The sequence below is a fragment of the Suncus etruscus genome, chromosome 8, assembly GCF_024139225.1.
Source record: "Suncus etruscus isolate mSunEtr1 chromosome 8, mSunEtr1.pri.cur, whole genome shotgun sequence".
Lineage (NCBI taxonomy): Eukaryota > Metazoa > Chordata > Mammalia > Eulipotyphla > Soricidae > Suncus > Suncus etruscus.
The window spans coordinates 122,391,332-122,406,157 of record NC_064855.1 but is presented as its reverse complement, the minus strand read 5'-3'; the positions used below and the strand labels follow the sequence as shown (position 1 = coordinate 122,406,157).

Sequence of the window (14,826 nt, the reverse complement as noted above, 5' to 3'; positions counted from 1 at the left end):
TTATGGTTAAGAAATTCAGTATTCATTGTTTCGTAAAGCTGGATGAAGTTTTGCTACATGCTTAGGAATGTTCTGAAAGCTCAGGAAATACTAGGAGCTACAGATAAGAAACAGCAGAAGAGATGAAGTAGACATATGTGGCGAGATCAAGGGCCAATGGCAATCAATCTCCGACCATTTTTCCTGGGTGAAGGTAAGTCCATGGTCAAAAAGGAGAAACCAGACAGGAGACAGAATTCAAGGGGGAGGAGAATTTCACAGAATAGCTAGTCTTTGTCCCAGAAGGCTTACAATTGCCCAGTGCAAATCAGCAACAACAAAAACATGAAATAGAGATTTTATAATAAGACTCCTAAGCAAAGAAAGTTTTGGAATCACAGAATTATCATGGTGCATTCATTGATTCATATCTAAAATTTACTAACAAAATAATCCACCGTGCCTTTTGGTTTAGAGAAAGTAATGGCCCAGGTTGCTGGAATCTCTTCAGGATATATATTGTGAATGAACTTGGAATGTTAAATGATAAGAAACAGGTTACGGGTTAAAGAGAAAAATGAACAAGTGTTTTTGGAGATCTATAAAGACATGCAAAATAGCAGATAATTGAATTTAGCATAGCCTGTCTTCTCCAATTCCACCTCCATAGCCTCCTCCAGTCCTCCTCTTCCATCTTCACCCTCTTGTTCTCTTCTACATCCTACCTCTTCCTACTTTTTTCTCACCTCTCCTCTCTCCTTCTTTCTAAGTTTTGGAGATATACTATTAAAGTCAAAGCAAAATGCCACATGCTCTTCAATTACTTGCTATTTAATAATCTATCTCATATTCTAATAATAATAATAATAGTCTAATAATAGTCTATATTTTTGTCCCCCAATTCACAATACAGACCAGGCAAAGGGCCTGGGTTGAGGTGTATATGGGTGCATTTACTGTACCTCCTCTTTCTATACAATCAGTGTAAAAAACACAGCCTGAATTGGGAGGCCTTATCATCTTTTTTTATTTTTTAATATATATATATATATAAATCCTTCACCAGTGCAACATTCCCATGACCAATATCCCAAGTGTCCTTCCTCCCCACCCCACAATTATTGATAGTCTATTAATAATCACTCTTTTAGCTCACTCTTTCTGTAAAATCGCTTTGAAGCTCCCTTTTCAAAGTTAAAAATTCTCTTCTATTGAATGAAAAGACAGTGTATTAATCCCTAGAAAGTTGTTCCATTTGGCCACAGGGTGATGGGAAAACTAGCAGACCCTTTGTAAAGAGCTCCTGATGTACAACAAAAACAAGAGAAAGCGGTTGCATTGGATTTCAACTAAGTCTCCACATACACTCCTCTGTGGGTGAGAGTTTGGTGATCAGATTCATCCCCAGAGACATTGACAGGAAGAGATGGCCTTCTGCTTTGTCACCTGGACACACAACGAGTGAGACAAGGGAAATGTCTCAAAGAGCTGCTATTGGATGGGGTTGGATAGACGTGAATGAGTTGTGTTTGTCACATGACAAGCACAACTACATCTAAATGTCAGGTACATGTACATAGAAAATCCAGGAGGCTATTAGTAGCCACCCTCTAGGGAGGTGGTTATAAGAATGTTCTCTTGCCTCAGAGGGTTTTGCCAAACACAGAGAAATAAACCTACCTGTGTTTGAACCAATGGTCAGAAAGATGCAATAACTTCTGCCCCATGTATGTAAGCAGGGAGAAGGAGGGGAGGTGCATAAAGGGATGAGAAAGAATGGAGAGGGAATTAGAGTGAGGAGAGACAGGGATAGAGAGTGAGAGTGAGAGAGAGAGAGTGAGAGAGAGAGAGAGAGAGAGAGAGAGAGAGAGAGAGAGAGAGAGAGAGAGAGAGAGAGAAGGGATAGAGAGGTAGATATGATTTCAATTTTGGTTGGATGTTTCATTCTTATTCTCTATTGTGCTCAGGAGAAAAAAAACAATAATCCTGCAAGTGGACAATGGCGGCAGTTTGGGGGATATCTTACAGACTTATTAGTAAGTCAAATTGTCTTTCCTAGAAAGCTGAAGATTCTCTTTGTACTTTGTGGGGTCTTGCTGGCAGATGGTAGTTCCTCTAGACACCAGCAGAGGTGCCTTATACTATTCTCAGCGGTACAGTAGTAGGCACCCCAGGGAGGGAGAAGAACCCTGATAATAAGATACAAGAGCTAGGAGGCACCGGCTCTGAGTTAAAAATGGGCGTTCAGGGGTGAGGGCACTTAGCTTGAGAAGGCCGACCTGGGTTTTATCCCAGTACGCCATATGGTCCCCAGCACCACAGGAGTAAGCCCAGATCTATGCTGAATGGGGTCCTGAGCTGGAAATTGAATTAAATAGGTCAGCTGATGTCTTTCCTGGAATTTACCTTTATTTGCAAAGCCATCTTTTGTTTGTAGATTCTGGTATGAGAGGGTAATAAGAGACAAGCTTGACCTTGGAAATTCATAAAGGTGACCACAGATTCTTGTGTACTAATGGCATCCAGAGAAAAATCATGATATCAATGCAGGCAATGGAGAAGTCAAGCAGTGCAGAAAAGAAAGAGTGTCCAGATGCTAAATTTCTGTTAGCTAAAGTATTGCTGCAAAGCATCTTCAATATTATTGTTTTTAGTTCACAATATTATTTCCTTTCAAATGAATTTGCTAACTCGGACATACATGTGTCTCCAAATGTTCATTGCCACTCACATCCCTCTCAAGTCTTCTCTAAAGGTAGAAATTAAAATAGAAAGCAACAGGTCATCACATACATATTTCTATGCATTTGTATAATCTACTTGCAATTTAAATGTATTTAATGGGTGTGATCTAAAATATACCAATGCAGTACGTTTTTGGAATAACCCTGGTCCTTAGAGCAGATATTCAAGTTGTAGTACATTCTATATAAGCCTCATTTATTTAAAAGACTTAGACCAAGTGATCTAAATTTTACAAATTATTATCTCAAAGAGTTAATGAATGGCAGGAAGACATTAGGATTCAACTTAATAAAATAAGTAAGATTAAGTATCATACTTCAGGTTTTGGACCACTTTTACTTTGACATTATTAAGTGTGCTTCTGGATTTAACACAGGGAAATAATTTCTGTAAATTACGCTTGGATCTAGTGAATGGCTTATTTTTCAAAATAGACCATTAGGCTTGACCAAGCAGTGACATTTTAATCATACTCCAACTTGTCTGATTTCCACGATATTTATTTTCATTTGGCAGCAAATCTTCTGCTCGAGCTTGAGGTTAGAGATTGTCTGTCAGAAATCTGTTCATTGCTGAGGCCTTTGCAAGGATGAATATTGAAATCCATTTCTCATAACCTGTCCTTTTCTCTTGCTGCACCAAACACTATCTCAATTCAGACTCCCACGTAGGTATATACTGGGCAGGAGAACTAATGAACGTCTAGTCCATGTCAAAGAGTACTATGGAATCAATGCACAATGTTCTGTACATTAAAAAATAGTACTTATTTTATCCACCACGCTGATTTTCAGAGAGACAGAAAACTGAGAATGAGGAGACAAAGGTTACCAAAATTATATGGTGTTAAGTATTGAACTCAAAGAAGCATTGATTTTTTTCCCTTTAAATTTAGTTTTATTTTTTAAGCCAGCAAATTCAGGATCTGAGACACATTTCTTTTTTAAATAATGTCTTACATTTGCTTCAGAATAATTACAAAGTGAAGCTAAGACATTAAACAAGTCATGGTAAATTATTTGGAACTGACTGTTTTGGCAGCTTATATAGGAGCATTACTAACAACATAGGAAAATCACAAATTAAAAATGTCCAAGTGGGACTGAATCAGGAATAAACTCGAAGTGCTGAATCAGGAACAAACCTATGTGGAACCTATGAGGGGTTCTTCTGGAGTTGGGTTGAGGTTTGGTAATCCCACAGTTCCCGGAAGGGAAAGGAATATCCCATTCCCTTATCTAGGGAAAATATGTGAAGCTAGACCAGTAGTAATTCCCTGCAATAAGTAATCCACATAGATATTGAAGTTATAGCAGGTGAGAAAACTCACACTACAAGCTGTTCACTCACAAGTCATTCACTCTATCATGTGGAACCACAAACCTAGATGACAGCTCAGCTTTAAAGCTCTCCTGACTCCATTTATTGAGATCTAAACAAAGTCCCTCCCCAAGGGGAGAGGGAAAAGCCAGATGAAAGGCAATGGCAAAACAAGACCAACAGAAAATAATTAAGATACAGATGGGATCTACTTCAAAGGCCTCAAATTACCTCCCACCTGACCATTACTGGGCATGGCCCAAGCACATGTACACAAACAAATGTTTTGTAGACAGGGTATTTACTTTCTCGGAATTCTTAGAGGTTCAGATCACTTTGGCCATCAGACCTTCTTTCTTGAAATGCAGTTAAGACCTAGTTGGCAGAAGTCATGAAGAAATACACAAATATGATGGACAGTGTTAATATCCATACAAGACATCAGATGGGACTATTTCCCAAATAGCCATATTCCCATATTTTGAAAGAGTATAATCAATAGTGACTCAAGAAGAAATTCTTGATTGGCAGTGTAAGCATGATCAAATCTATACTTAAGAAGAAAGTATAGAGCATGGTGGACATTGTATGAAACTCAGTTGTGAACAACTTTGCAACCACAATGTTTAAATAAAGTAATAAAAAAAAGAGAATGGGAGGGCTGGGGAGATAAATAGTACAGCAGGTGAAGGCACTTGCTTGATAAGTAACCAACCTGAGTTCAATCTCTGGCATTAAATATGGCCCCAGAGCACTACCAGGAGTGATTCCTGGGTGCAATCCCTGAACACAGCTTGGTGTGATTCCTTAAAAATCAAACGAACAAATAAGTACAATGTTAGACAGGCGCAGTAGAGGTAGTACAGGAGGTAAGGAAGGCACTGACTGGCCATGATTGTGATCAACATGAGATCCGTACACCACATTAGATCTCTTGAGCAGCATTCTCCAGACTAGATGTCAGTCCTGAGCAAAGCCAGCAATAGCCCCTAAGTATCTGTAGTTGTGATCCCACCCCAGATCAAAGAACAAAAGTAGGCAAAGCTCCAATGAAGTAATACATTCACCTAGGTGTGCCCCAAATATGGCCTCAATAATCCAACGCTTACATGACAAGAAGACAGCACAATGGTCTTTGTCTTTGTGAACTTGATGTTTCTATCCAGATAGAGAATTTTTTTACAAAGTTAGAAATTCCAAAGGTTAGAAATTCCAATTGATATGAAAAAATAAGATGTATTATTTTTCTATCTGACACATTTTTATTTTATGTGTGCACCTGTATATTATATTGTGAAATGTTTTGAACCCCAGTAAGAATTTATTTTGACTAGCATATCACCAGAATGAAAATGAAGTAACTAAAAACCAATTAAAGGATTCAAACAAAAATTTTAGTTGAAGCAATATAAAGCTATTTATAGAAATACCTATATCTAAAAGACTTAAAAAATGAATTGTTTAAATCTTGTTAGGATCTCACATTCATTAAAATGAGACAATGTTTAAGTTTAAAATTAGCTTTGATATATTCACAGAGTTTAATCTTCCTAGATCATTTCCTCTGACCCCAGGAAGAAGAATAATTCCTTTTTTTCCTGACTATCCTTGACTCTTATTTGAAAGAGACTGGACCTGAGTGCGTAAGATTGGGTCATTTCCAAATATCTGTGATAGAAAACACAACATTGGGAAATCGATCTTTAGGAAGTTCATGCAATAAGATAATGTTTCAGCTGCTTTTGATTTGCTGTTCTATTTAAAGTGAGTAATAAACAGTTCCATTGAGACGGCTAGGTTTTCAATTTCATGGATTCCTGGATCCATTGCATTAGCTATTAATTTAACCATAGGTACAATCTCAATGCTGTGATATGTAGAGACTGTTTCACAAAACTCATACACTGCACAGAGTGACAGAGAAAGAGAAACAGAGACAGAGAGATGGAGACAGAGACAGAGACACACAAAGAGAAGCAAATCATGTTTCTTAGAATCAAAATGCTGGTGAATTTTCATGTAGTCCATCAAATGAGATGATATAGACTTGAACTCTGTGACTTCACTTTGACGTATTCTCACTGTAACATCCAAATAATGGAATGTTTTATATCTTTTTCTTGATCATCCTCATTGCGATTGAGGTTGATTTTTGACTCCTCAAAGAATATGGGGTCTTGCGCACACTAGCTTAAGACAGACAGCGCTTTGATCTCCCCATCTTCCCCACCGTCCTATACGGTTCCCCAAGCCAGGAGTGATTTCTGAGCACATAGCCAGGAGAAATCCCTGAGCGTCACCGCTGTGGCCGAAAAACCAAACAAAAGAACAGACATAAAAAGAATCATAAAAATATCTATATATATATTAAACAATATATATGAGAACAATATATGAGACAACTTATTTTCCACTTTTCTCATGAGGATCCTATAATGAATGAACAGGAAATACTTCCATAGCAATTTCTAAATGTCAGCCTACTTTCATTGTGAGAGACCCAAGGTTAACACTAGGTGGCACAGTTTCATAGCTCTCTCCCCAGGATTGGTTCTTGCCTGGGGGAGAGGGGGAAATCCTTCCTTTGCACAGGTCAGCATTCTCAAGAGTATCCAAGTGCCCCCTGTTTTCCCAGTTAAGAGCAGAAATCAGAGTACAATACATCTTTAACAGTGTTTTTGTTTTGGGGGTTGGAGGGTTGGGTGGTGCTCAGGACTGACTCCTATAGGGCTGGGGTTCAACTGCTTCAGTAGAAGGGTGTGGAAGATAAAAACTCTGCCTAGTGCAAGTCTAGTACCTTCCTCACTTCCTCCTTTCAAAACTGGGGGAGATGGAGAGGGAATCTGCAGAACAACTGTGGTTTCTTTAAAATTTACGGTAACGTATCAAACATTATTTTTACTTTTGATCAGATTTTGTTCTTAAAGAACAAGCTGGCGATAGGAGTTAAGTCTGACTTGTGCCTCTTCTGAGATAGATTCTTGCATATCCCAAATACAAAATTTCTCTAAGAGATAATGTGTGATTTTTAGAAAGGATTAACTTTCTTGTATAGTCTTCATTATATTATAATGAATTTGTTCTGTTTAAATGATCTGGCTTATACTTTTATAAGGATATGTCTTATAACCATATCTTACAGCAAATTTGACTATTTATTTTTAAATAAAGCTTTATGATTTAACAAAGTTATGCATACCAGTTGAGTTTTAGATATATAATATGCCAGCATCAACCCCACTATCAGTGTCAATCTTCCTCTACCAATGGCATTTTTAATTTTTTTTTGGGGGGGGCACACCCGGCAGTGCTCAGGGGTTACTCTGGCTGTCTGCTCAGAAATAGCTCCTGGCAGGCACGGGGGACCCTATGGGACACCGGGATTTGAACCAACCACCTTTGGTCCTGGATCGGCTGCTTGCAAGGCAAACGCCACTGTGCTATCTCTCCGGGCCCTTTTAATTATTTTTTTAAAAAAAGAATTCCCTAGGATATATTTGGGTTTTAGTACCCTATGCTTAATCAACATTTTACTTACTTGAGAGGTTATATTTGTAGTTTAAAAACATCATGCAACAATACAGTATTCAGTAAATATGCCTCCCAGGTAAAGATATTTCTAAATGGTATCTGACCCAGGACACGACAAAAGAAAACATCTTATTGGTCATTTTATTTTATTTTATTTTAATTTTATTTTTGGGCCACACCCGGTGATGATCAGGGGTTATTCCTGGCTATGTGCTCAGAAATCGCCCCTAGCTTGGGGGTCATATGGGACGCCAGAGGGGATCGAACCGCTGTCCATCCCAGGTCAGCCGCATGCAAGGCAAACATCTTACAGCTGTTCTATTGCTCCGGCCCCTTATTGGTCATTTAAAATCAATGTAACTTGGGAGGACATTCAGTAATGGCAGTGAGTAGCCAAAGTCCATTCACGCAGTCATAGAGAAATGTATGGCCAGAGTGAAAGCTTTGCATGCTGAGTCCAGGTTCCATATCTGGTACTATATAGTGCTCCTCTGAGAAGTGCTTAGAGTGACATAGCCTACCCAGATCCCTATTCCAACAGAATGCCAGGCTTGCTGAGTCTCCTGAGCTACGTTTGTTGTGAAGGAATCTATTAATCCTTTTGTTAAGTTTCTTTGTTCATCATAGAAAAACAAAAGAGTATTTTAGGATGTTGTTTATTTTAGTTTATGTTTTGTTTTGGGGCCACACCCAGAAGTCTTCAGGGATTACTCCTGGTTTAACCCGCAGGAAGCACTCTTGGCAGTTTCAAGGGGCCATCTAGGATGCTGAAGATTCAAATTGATTTGCCTGATTACAAGATAAGTGCCCTGCCACTGCATTCTTGCTCCTGCCCCTTTCAGAATGTCCTGGTGTAAGCACAACACAGCTCGGTATATTCCTGCTCCCCAAAGATTTAATCCATAGATTCAAGCTAGCAGCATTCCTCTGTGAGAATCCGCATATGTCAACAGAGGACATGCAGCATTTCATATAGAGGGATGACAAGTGACCATTTTAATATGCAGTTCAATCTAGCGTAATATTTTTATCATTTTAAATCAGTACGGTTATTAGAATAGATATCAAGGCAAAGCCTGGGAGAAATATTTACAAAACACATGCGCGATAAAGACTTAGCCAAAATATACAAATAAATCTGTTTTAAGGGGAAAAAATAGACTGATTTAAAAACGTGCAAAAGATCTGAAAAGACTCTTTAGCAAAGAAGACTTTCTGGGATCGAGTAATAACACAGTGGGTAAGGCAGAGGCCTTGCAAGCTGCTGACCTGGGTTTGCTTCCTGGTACCACATACATTTTTGTGAATACTGCCATGAGTGACCTTTGAGCTTCGAGTCAGGAGCAAACTCTGAATACAGCCAGATGTGGATCCAAAACTAACATTTTAAAAATAATTAAAAATTAAACAAAGCATAGCAAAAAAAAAGTTTCTTGGAAAATAACTCTGTTCATGACAAACAAATCTACATATGACAAGAGATGCCACACCTCTGCTGTAAGGGATTTGCAAGTTTACACGAACATCAGTGAGTTATCCCTACACAGTTACTCAAATGTGAAACTAACTCCCTAACATTGAAAATGGCCAATGTTGGAAGGAGGTGAAAAAACAGGAGTGAGCTGTCTCATTGAGTCATTTCTGTGCAAATGCAGACATACACAGCCCCTGTGAATGTGAATGTAGTTTGGCGGTTGCTTAGGAAATGAACTAGAATTCTGCCATACCATTCAGCATTCATGTTTCTCGATACATTGAGGCAAATGAGTTGAAAAGTTGTTTACGACACAGAATCCCGCCTGTATCTGTTACTAGCTGGACCCTTCACAATGATCAGAACACATATGTTTTCTAATCATTGTGTAGATAATGAAGATTTGATATATCCATTATAAAGAGTATATTTAATGCTGAAAAAGATGTCCACAAAAAGGCTAACAGAAGAATAATCAGTGATGCTGCTAAGGGAAAAAAGTTCATGGGAAGTCAACATACAAATGGACTCCCATGATACCATTTTCTAAGTCAGATTCAACTACAGGGACAGTGAGAAAGACCAGTTGTTAGCATGGGGACATGGGAGGCTGGTGAACAGGAGGGACATAGATGATCAGAGCAGGGAAATTGTTCATTGGATACACATAATAATATGCATATATGACAATATGTACATATGAAAGCCCACAGAGGCTACAATACAGACTTAGTTATGGTGCAAATGAAAGACCCTAGGACTAGGTAATGATATACTCTGTAGTCATTTGCCAACCTGTATGCCAATGATAGATGTCATAAGAGGAAATAATTTAGTGGCGAGCACTAATCAGTGGACTCAATTGCTCAGTAGACTTCTAACTAGTATTTAAATATATATATATATGTGTGTGTGTGTGTGTGTGTGTATACATATGTAATTTGGGGCCAAATCTCATTGTAGTCAGGGCTTCTAGCTCTGTGCTCAGGATTCACTCTTGGCAGTGCTTGGGAGAAAATACGTAGTGCCAGGGATCAAACCTCAGTTGGCTGTCTGCTGTGTTCTCTCCAGCCCCAAAGTCTATATTAACTTTCAATGTTGGTTATGTTTATAATGAACAGCCTGGCATAATATACATAATTCAGATGACACAATTTAGAAACTTTTATTCCATAAACTTCTATGTCTCCCAGAAAGCATCTTAATTCATTCTTTAGCTGTTTTGCTTTGAGTTGTCTTCACTTAACAATGTTTTGATGATCATATACCACAAATCAAACTATCTCAACCTTCATAACGATTCACTGAATACATTTTACATCATCTATGTAAGCACTAGCTCTAATGGAACTGCAGGCTGTTTCCAAACTTTCCATTCTTTGTTTATGAAGGGGTTACCCCCAGCAGTGAGTGGGGACAGTCCTAGAGCAGTGCTGAATGGAAAAAGGAGCTTCCAAAGCAGCAATGCATGAATCCAGCTCTTTGATCCACTTCCTTGCTTTAGTGTTTCCATTTCCTATCAAAATTAAATAAGCCTTAAAATATGTTTCCTTCAGCCTGAGCAGATACCTATATATTTATTTATCTATATTTATATTTAGATATATAAATGTTTTATGTATCTAGATATGCTTATAAATATATTTATATTTAATATGACATATTTGTAATATAATATTTATTATCTATATTTATCTCCACATATTTGTCTATAGATATATTTCTATTACATCTCTGGTATCATCAAACTAAGTTTGTTTCAAAGATCTAATCAGACTGATAGAGAATTGTTAATTTTATTTTGTGAGAAAAATGTCATTCTACACATTACATTAATTGATAAATGATGCATGTAAAATGAAAACTAATTTGCTCAACAATTATGTGAGGCAATCCTGTAAGATATCCGATCAATAAATCATTAGTTATTTTAACTGTGGAGAGCATCATACAAGATGAAAAAGCAGCAGAAAAGAAGAGATGAAAACCTTTTTGAATAATTGAAGGGAATATCTCGATGGTGGGTGAGAGTGAAACTCCATCTCCTGCCACTGGAAACTACTTAGGCTACAATTTTAGAATTGGGAATGTTTTTCCCCTGTCTGCACCTTTTATTACTTTGCCATCCTAAGTAATTGGCAGTTTTTCAGAGAGTTCGTAAAGAACACAGTCAGTTGGCAATGATAATGTTTTTGTTTGGCAAAATAAAATTACTCCTCATTGGTGATGACTAGATTGCAGTTGACCAGTGTTCCTACTGAGAACAGCTAGAAAAGTCAGATATAGTTTATATAAAAAAATCTGAAATCTCTGGCAGCTACTAAAGCAGAACCAATTGGAAGGACCATTCTGGAGTGAGAAGGGTCGACTTTGATGTGAGCTGAAATTTCTTCTTTTGGTACCTGTGGTGCTATTGGCTGAGGGGCAACCCAGACAAAGATTAGACAGATTCCCAGAGTGTTTTCTTCAAGCGCTTGCAAATTGGGAGTGAAACCTGAGAACTCAGTTGTGTTTGGAGATCCATGAGGGAGCCAAAGAGAAGACCAAAACAAGAAGGGAGCGCCCAGGAGTCAGAGCCATCCAGTTAGTCAGCTCTTCAGGGAATATGTCTGAGAAATCAAGCACAAAGCCAATGAACGGTTGAATAGTTTTCTTCCTTGCTGCCTCACAGGACTAAGGACACATATGCCAACATCCAGTGCTTGGTAAGAGAAGGAACAAGAAATAACCAAGATTGTTTATTGTGAGAAGGTGGCAGTGAAACAAAAACCTATTTAGATGAGCAGAACCAGTCAGTTATGTAAATGTGACAGACAAAAATATAGCAGGTGCACCAACTAAAATCAATACAAGATAAACAATAAAAATTTTTCCCTTGACAAACACCACTAAACTGTACAGAATATGTAACTCCAGGACATTCAAAGATATGCAATCAAAGGATAGGGAAGTTTAAAAATATAAGGAAAAGGGCTAAGTGTACCATAAAACTTCAAACAAAAGCAAGCAAACAAACAGAAAACCCTCAACCGACTAGTTATTTATCAAAGATCAAAATAGATTACATACAAAATGTAAAACATCTTGCAGAAAAATTTAGTCATTATAAATGTGTCTGCAACAAATATTTTAGTTTCATCAAGTAAAAATAAACTGAAGAGGAAAAAAAAACTTTCAAATCACAGAAGGAATTATCATCTCCTTTAGAAACTTAAAAAAAATTAAAAACTCAGGAAGATTTTGATTTTTTGAATGCCTTCATCAACAAATTTGATCTAATTTATACTGTCATCAATAATGAATTTTTTCTTTGTAAATGCACATGAAAGTTATACAAAATTTAATCATGAGTTGTTCTCTACCACTTGTTAATTTACCTTTCAGTGTGTGAATATTTTTCATTGATTATAAAGGCGAGTTCGCCAAGCAATCTGAGGAGATTTGTTAAGATGCAGTTTGTGTCCAGTTGTTCTGGGTCATTCTGCATTTTTAACTAGTTCCCAAAATGTGTGGACTGGAAGTTCCCCTTGGTTTTACACATGGTTCAACAGGAATCACCTGCTCACTGATGCCACAGCTCATGTGTAAGATAGTTTGGCTCAAACTGGCTTGACTGAGACTGGGAGACAGGCATCGAGTTAGGAAACTTCCCCAGGACACCAAAGGCGCAGAGATTTGAGAGGCATCGATTCAACTGAGACCTAAGTATCAGTAAAGTTGCAGGGCAGAGAAGGGAATTCTAGGATACTGCTGCTTCCTTCTCCCAAGAAATAGAAACATCTATCTGCATAGAAATAGAAGGATCAACCAAACAGTTAGGATTTGAGAAAATCCTACAAGCCTGAATCTCTCTCTCTCTCTCTCTCTCTCTCTCTCTCTTCTCTCTCTCTTTCTCTCTCTCTCTCCTCTCTCTCTCTCTCTCTCTCTCTCTCTCTCTCTCTCTCTCTCTCTCTCTCTCTCCTCTCTCTCTCTCTCTCTCTCTCTCTCTCTCTCTCTCTCTCTCTCTCTCTCTCTTTATTTTTTGGTTTTTGGGTCACATCCGGTGGCTCTCAGAGGTTCCTCCAGGCTCTACGCTCAGAATTCGCTCCTGGCAGGCTCGGGGTCCATATGGGATGTTGGGATTTGAACCACCATCCTTCTGCATACAAGGCAAACGCCCTACCTCCACGCTATCTCTCCGCTCCCCTGAATCCCTGAATCTGTCTCTTTTGCCAATAAGTGATGCTTTAATGCCTCTACCTGCTAGGATATATTTTGCATCTTCCCAAAGAAATTTCCTTTTTCTTTTTTTGAAGTAGGTTTCTTTTGTTGTTGTTGGCTATCTGCAATTAAATAACTGGTGACTAATCATCAATAAAGTGAAGCTCCAGGGTTTCTAAAGGCTGTCTGTTAATTCAACTATTAATGAGTACACATGCTCACATATTCTTCATAAAAATAAACTTCCTTAAGAAGATCTTGGCTGGGGAATAAAAATCTAAGAAGGCTTTAGAAGCATGCACAGCAAAGAGGCACTTATGCATCTTCTGGGGATACGTTTTCATCCTGAGGAGGAGGAATGAGTCTCGGCTTTACTGGAGCTTCGTCAAAAAGAGATGAGGAGTGGAAGGGACAATTTTCATGATGAGCCAGGAAGAGTATAAAAAAACCTGCCTTGCAATTTAATTTCATTCTATCCTTCTTTTTCGAGGAGGAAAATTGTCTCAATTCCTCAAGGAACTATGTCAATGCCATTGTGGCTGGGATCACCTGGAAAATCCAAACAAATATCAGATATTTTGTTCTCCGAACAAATCCTTAAGGGATCTGTGCACATATTATGTTCTTAGAACACAGATGAAAAGAAGGCAGTAGAGGTAATGCTGCTTATCTACATCTGATCCTTCTTAATTAAAAAAAAGCATTATTTGGTCATGGTACCTCCATTACTTCTCCCTCTAATTGGGAGGTGGGACTAGATAGTTCGAGTTATGTGGTTTTGTTTGAGGAAGAGAAAAGTAATAAACTGGGGTAAAAATCAACTACGCCAACAATGGGCAGAGTCCTTCTAGAGGCTCTCACCCTCACTAAGTAATAAACTAGACACAGAGGGGGCCACTCAATCTAGAAGCCCCTGGGGTTGAGGGTGGAGGATAGGGGAGGCAGGATGGGAACGGAGGTGGAGGGAGGACAATTCGGTGATAGGAATTCCCCTGATTCAATGTTAACACCTACCTGGAATATTACTGTGAATGATATGTAAGCAACTATGATAAAAATAAAAATTATATTAAAAAAGTATTATTGGGGCCAGAGCAACAGTACAGTGAGTAGGGTGTTTGCTTTACATGCAGTCGGCCAGGTTTGATCCCTGGCATTCTATATGGTCCCATGAGCCCATCAGCAGTGATTCCTGAGTGCAGAGCCAGAAGTAATTCCTGAGTACCACCAGGTGTAGCCCAAAATTCATCAACAATCTTAAAAATGTATTATAGAAATGGGGTCGAAAAGACAGTGCACTGGATATGGTATTTACCTTGTGCCTTGGGATTCTCTTTCTAGCACCTAGCATTGTCAGGAGTGATCCCTGAAGAGAGAGCCAGGAATAAACTCTCAGCACCATGAGTGTGACCCTAACACTATAAAATAAAACAAAAATAGATTCAAATTGTATTCTAGTTAAGGTAATATGCTTATCATGGTGCTGCCCATTATGGTGTTGATTATTCAGTTACTATCACGTCATCAATGTCAAAGACCCTCCCAATCCCAGGGCTCTGTCTTCAGGGTCTTCCAAA

The 14,826-nt window shown here is 38.4% G+C and overlaps 2 protein-coding genes and 1 pseudogene across 2 annotated transcripts in view; 2 read left to right on the top strand and 1 right to left on the bottom strand.

The window, feature by feature from the left end:
* The window catches only part of NALF1 (NALCN channel auxiliary factor 1), a 796,223-nt gene that overhangs the window by 174,550 nt on the left and 606,847 nt on the right, over nucleotides 1–14,826 (top strand).
* LIG4 (DNA ligase 4) overlaps nucleotides 1–14,826 on the top strand; it is an 861,775-nt gene that overhangs the window by 457,566 nt on the left and 389,383 nt on the right. The gene's annotated exons all lie outside the window — the stretch shown is intronic.
* LOC126016645 (uncharacterized) lies at nucleotides 868–992 on the bottom strand (annotated as a pseudogene).